The sequence below is a fragment of the Camarhynchus parvulus genome, chromosome 5 (genome assembly GCF_901933205.1).
Source record: "Camarhynchus parvulus chromosome 5, STF_HiC, whole genome shotgun sequence".
Lineage (NCBI taxonomy): Eukaryota > Metazoa > Chordata > Aves > Passeriformes > Thraupidae > Camarhynchus > Camarhynchus parvulus.
The window spans coordinates 18,463,615-18,469,804 of record NC_044575.1 but is presented as its reverse complement, the minus strand read 5'-3'; positions in this window follow the sequence as shown (position 1 = coordinate 18,469,804).

Here is a 6,190-nt window from a genome sequence, read left to right as displayed (position 1 = left end):
AACCAAATGTCAATGGCCAAGAGATTCTTCACACAGAAAACAGTGGCTGAATATGAACAATGGTATTGTGGGCAGAACCAAATATATAGGAATAACCCCCCCACAAAAGTCAATAATCTTGCAGCAGAAACTAAAGCAGTTAAAACTACTTGAAGCAGATTTTTCTGTATAGACTTTTTCTTTTCTTGACTGTTTTTTGTTTTGTTATAGTGCAATAGGAGTTCGTGAAGGTGTCATGCAGGAAGTTTAAATCTGTGCTGCCATGAGACACGTACTCTTGTGGCTTCAAGATAGAGAAATAAAAACAAAGATGGAGAAAGGTTGATTTTCAAGCAGGACAGAGTGCAATGGAATAGACTATTCTTTTATTTTACTGCTCAAACTTGTAAGATCAAAGCCCTGCTGGAGAAAACAAGAATTGCTATTATTTCTTTTCTAGTCCTTTTTATTGCTCCCCATTCTAGGAAGAAATGTTCAAAGTAGTAAAAATCAATACCCTCTCTGTCAACTTGCACACCACTGAATGCTAAAAGCCACGGGAGCAATAATACTGTGGAAAAATCTTTTACTTTTGTTTCAACTGAGTTTTTTAATCTTTAAAGTGAACCAGCAGTGTTGATTTCTAATCCTGGAGTCTTCTACATAAATACTTGCTAAAACTCTGATACACTTATTAACAATGTCTGCTGAAGGATTTAGAAATTAGAATTCCTGTCACTCTTCCAGTGTCTCTGAAGCAGTGTTCTGGTGCTAGTCTGGTGGTAATCCTAGAGAGAAATCAGCTCTGATGGAATCTATTTCTTTTTATTTCTTGTACAAAGCAGGCAGCACACTGCAAAATGAGGGCCAAGGGCAGCACCTGCAGTACTGATAGTGATGCCTCTTGTCTCTGCAGGTGAGGGAAGCCCAGCCACCTCAGGACTTGGGCAGAAAACTTTCCACATTACCCTTAGCATTGTCACTTCTCCCAGTTTCAGTTATGGCTATCCACTGGCACTTTTAGGCTTCAAAAACTTTAATGAGTCATTAAGACCCACTGAATTCAATGGGACTACCGATGCAACCAAAGTTAGGCACATACTTAAATTCTTTACTAGGTCAGAGCCTAAAATACCATTGTGATCAGCACTGTGTAGTATCTTCGTGGATAATTTTAAACAAACATCTTATGAGCTACACAAGATCTTCTATTAACTTAAATAAACACTTTAGTTCACACTTCTTGTATACAGGGCATTTTTACTTGAGTAACAGCTTATAAGTTGTCTAAACCTCCCCAGTTTATATAGCTATGTAAGCAGCAGAATTATGTCAAGATGTATTTTTCTGTGGTACTCAATACACAGAGGAGGGTTTCGTGGTACAAACATATCCTATACTTGCTGAGGCTGCACTCCTGAAAAGTGCCACAGTTGGTGATTTCACAGATGCAAATCAAATTTTCCCCTCAGAATTATACAAGGGCAGTGGATGGGATTTGTGCTTCACAATTATGCACAGGTTAAATTCTGAGGGACAGTATTTAACAATGTATGATCCAACTCATATTCCAGTATCACTGCCTAAAAATAATAAAAGAAAAATTGTTAGGAAAATTTTTCTAAGTATTTAAGTGAAACAGCAGTTGTGGTCTGGCACACCAGAGTTCAAAGATGACAAGGATGACATGGAGGATAACTGTGTGGGAGCAGGACCACCAGGACCGACAACTTGGCAAATCAGGGCTTGGTAGGGACAGAAAAAGTGGATAAAATTATATTTTTCAGCAACTTGCTTCTCAGCACTTGGTTTTGCAGTAGCTGAAGATGGTGATGACTTTTTTTTAATAAAAATTGATGACATGACTGCACATTGGTCTGGGATTTTGAGCAGTATATATTTTTATAACATGAGATCAAATTTTGCAATCCCCTGGTGACCTTGTCCAACTGTTCTCAGAACAGACTGCTGGTCTCAAAGATCTCAGCCACTTCATCTATTAGTTGGGGGAATCTTGTTCCTTCTTTCTGAACCATTGTATATATTTCTTTTTATCATCTTTGTCATCTTATTTCAGTCTCTCCCTTTTTGTCAAGGGCGGTCAAGTCAACTAAGGAGACGTACAAAAAACCTGAGAACTGATTAGTGTAAGATGGTGTAAAATGATGAGCAGCAGAACTCCCAAAAGTTGCATCAGGAAAATAAATGGTGTGTTATTGTACATTTCATGATTATTTACTTGTATGACATGTAAAACAACTGCATAAATGGTGAATGGTTTTGTTACTCCTTGTTATCAGAATTTCACTGTTATTCCCAGATAGATGTTTTCACAGAACCTTCCTAAGGACATTTTGGCAAATTTGACCTACAGGGACAGAGAAAGTGAGCCTCAATTTCAGTTTTATGAGGATCAGTGAAGGGAAAAAAGGAGATGACAAAAAAGCAGTACTTGAGGCTAAGCTCTTACTTTGTTAGACAGCACTGCTCGAGTCCTACATCACTCCATTATCTCCATTACCTAGCCACAGTACAGTCACAGCTTGTGAAGTGTACTTCCAGAACTGCTGCTCTTCTGCATTTACAGTTTGAAAAATCAGATACTGAGCACCTATGGAAAGCTGACCTTCCACCAATTATTTCGCACATACATTTTTCTGACCTTTGTTTTATGCATCCATTCATCTGACTGGACTTTATGCTGCAGTTGGCCTTCTTGGTGGAACATGGTTAGGTTTCTGTCCCAAAACCTTACTCTTTTCTTGGCTTCCATCCTGATTCATATGTACCCAAGACTATAAAACATAAGTCCAACTTAAATAAAATCAAAACAATTCCTAATCTTCTGTGTCTCATGTTTTGGTGATTAGTTTGAATTTGCTATACAGACTAAAAGTTTTATTCATTAACCTAGAAAGCCTTATTTGTTAACCTTCAAACCAAAAATGTGTATCACAAGAATGACTGAATCTACAAGCTGTTAATTTCCACACAGGGAAATAAATAACTGCAGCCCTTTTTTATTATCCTCTTAGACAGTAATATCAGTGTCCGACTGATTGTTAAGAAGGATTGCCTACTGGCTAGTTTTAATTTCAAGCCAAATCTTCCACCTGTTTCTTTTCTTACACGTTACTATGGTGAAGATTATCATAGACTGCATACAAAGGTGAAACACAAAAGGATCACTGAAAAAACCATCCAGACAAAGACATGTAATAATAACTGAAAAAAAAGGCATATTACTTGGTTGGTGCCATTAAGCAGTCATAGTTTTCTGGCCATATTTTTCTGCTGACCCGTCCAGAAAAATATTTGGAATTGTAAACTTTGAACTGTTTCAATCTTCCTGACAAAATATTGCTAGCAAATACATTATCAAATACAAAAGCTTTCTAACAAAGCATTTTAATTTTCTTTACATCTTTACATGCCATTAGGTCAAGGGCTGTATTGTGTGCTGGCACTGCAGCTCCTATCTTTTTGGCCGCTTCTATTCACATCCAGGTAGCTCTCCTGGACTGTAATGCTCCAGTCACAGGATTAACACCCCACAGGGAGATGGGAATATTTTGCAGAGCTCAGGCCAGAAAAAGCCAAACAAAGGGCCCTTATCTGTAGGTGCCTGAGTGGGTAGGCTGCCACAATTCCAATGTAATTCATGAACACTGGGTATTTGCATTGCACATGCTCAGCAGAACTTGAAGCCCAAATGGCAAAGTATACTCTTGATAATCCTAGGAGCTTATAAAATGTTCCTCAGATATTCCAGTAAGGTCGGGAATGTGGTTTAGAAGCTTTATTTTAAAGGCAAACACTCTATAATCTCTCCTCTAAGAGGACCCTCCCTATTGGACAACAATGCTTTGAATGGAGCAAAATATTAGTGCTAATCTTTCATTAACCTCTTTTGCTGTTACTCCTGAAGTGCCAGATCTGTGTTTCATCTGAACTTTGTTTCCCCCTGAGATACAAATCCTTTCCACCCTCTGAATGGAACTATTTTCTTTTAAGATGTTCTTCCAGTGATTTCTCCATATATTTTTTGAGTGGCATGGGTATTATTGGGCAGTCAGTAAAGTTCAAGACCCAATTCCAACAATCTTCTTGAGAGTACGTTTGAGTCCAGATGATTCAAACTCTTTCTTTGGCAGAGGACTCTTCTAGTTAAGTGGGAATATTGCCTTTAAAAAAGAAATGGGCTCCAAATGTTCTTGTAAGAAGGAGGTCCTGTGAAGGCATCTATTCTGTAGCAGCAGAAGTGTGTAACATTGAAAATCACAGATTTCCTCCTAGAAGAACCTCTGAAGCTTTGGATGATGATCAAGAACATTTGGGACAGAATTGTTTGAGCAGAAGTCACAAAAGCAGAAATTTTTCTGGCAATGTTCCAGTAATAGAAACAAGAGATTTCTGTAGGTTGGGGGGAAATAAAAAGTTCACTAAAATTTTTAAGACTGAAAAGACATAATTTTTATTTCAAGTCCAAACTGAATTTATTCAGAACTATATATCCATCCTTAATTATTCATCACTGATTCCTCTCAAGCAGGACAGTCCAGAGCTACAAGTACCAAATAAAATGAAGTTTGTGCTCCACTCTGTTGGAACCTGCCATTGTTTTTCAGGATATGTGCCTCAGCTCATATCCCTGCATGTCACTTTTCCCCAATATAAAATAATGACATTCTTTCTGTTTTTGCAGGTTGGACCACACACTGTTTTTAAGATTTCATGGCAAATTATTAGAAACATGAGCTGGTGATATTAATTGCACATTCATTATTCACTCAGTGGTCAATTATTAATTATTGAAGGTCTTGTTTTACTCTAGGTTGAAATGGATTGCTAGGTACTTGGAAATTATTATTAATACACAATAACTCCATCAGTTTTTGCAGCACTCTCTTTTACAATTCATTTTCAGTGGAATGTATTTTCCAAACCTTTACATCCAACAGTAAGGCAGATACAGCATCGAAGCCAAATGCTACAGTGAGATTCCTCAGCAGCACAGACACATGGTTAAGAGCTTTCAGCTTTCTTTCATAGAGGATTACATACAACCTGAAATATTTGGCTGGTGCACTGTTCCTGGTTTGGTCCCTGCCTCTTAATAGGAATGCAAGAAGGGCATTCAGGAGCACTGTGTACGTTGCCCATAGTCATTCCTGGGGCTAAAGCTGCATCCCAACAGACAGCCCGTGTGAGTCAGCCATGTGCAAACTTGTGGGCTTATGACTGAATTCTCTTCTTTGGCTGCTGAGCCATTCTCAAAGGAAGCAGTGGATCCACCAACTAAACTGATTTTGCAAGGTGCCAAGCTAAGCTAAGCACTGTAGAGTAATGCTGAGTGTGGCTATATCTTCTGATGGCATAATTACATTCCCTCAGAGACAAAAAAAAAGGAAAAAAAGATGTCATAAATCTACCAGTTAACCCTTTAGTTCATACCTCCTTAGTATAGAAGGACCACTTTTCCACCCTAAAACAGGAGGTGTTCCTGCAGAGCTGATTCCTGCAAAGACACAACTTCATCTATTCCTTTTCTAGCATGTTGAAGGTCTCACCACAGGAACTGACTCAAAGGAATAGCTGTGGTCCTTGTGGGCATATTTTCCCCAGTGGCTCTGGCCTTTATGAAACCATGTATTAAATCCTCTGTGTCTGGCATTAAAACTCTGCTTCCCTGTGTCCAGCGTCATTCAGTGCTCTGTGATTTCCATTCACTTTACACACCAAACCCAGATTTTGGTTTGCATCCCCATGAGCAGTCCCCATCAGAGATATCTAAGCCTCAGACATCTGTAAGTCAACTGGCAGTCCAAAAAGGTCTTACTAGCCTAAAGAATTTAATTGCTTACTGGAAAGAACGGCTAGGAAATAAACTAATGATTCCACAGGCTTTAAAATAGCTAATGTTTATTTGTGAACATGTAAGAGCTTCCAGTTTTCACTGTTTTCGTCTACTCTTGGGGGCTTCAATTTTATCCTCCATGTTTTTCCTCCTGGCACTGACCAGAAATGGCTTGTTAGAGGAGCCCAAAGCTGGAATTAGGAAGGAGTTTAGAGCATATATATGAATGATCAGAAAAGAGCAAGGGACCACTTGACCAGCAAGAGCAAGGCAGAGTTTCAGGGCCCTGGGGCAAGAGATGTCCACCAAGGGCTCCAGGAGAACATAGTAACTGAGCCATAACAAGGCCCAGTG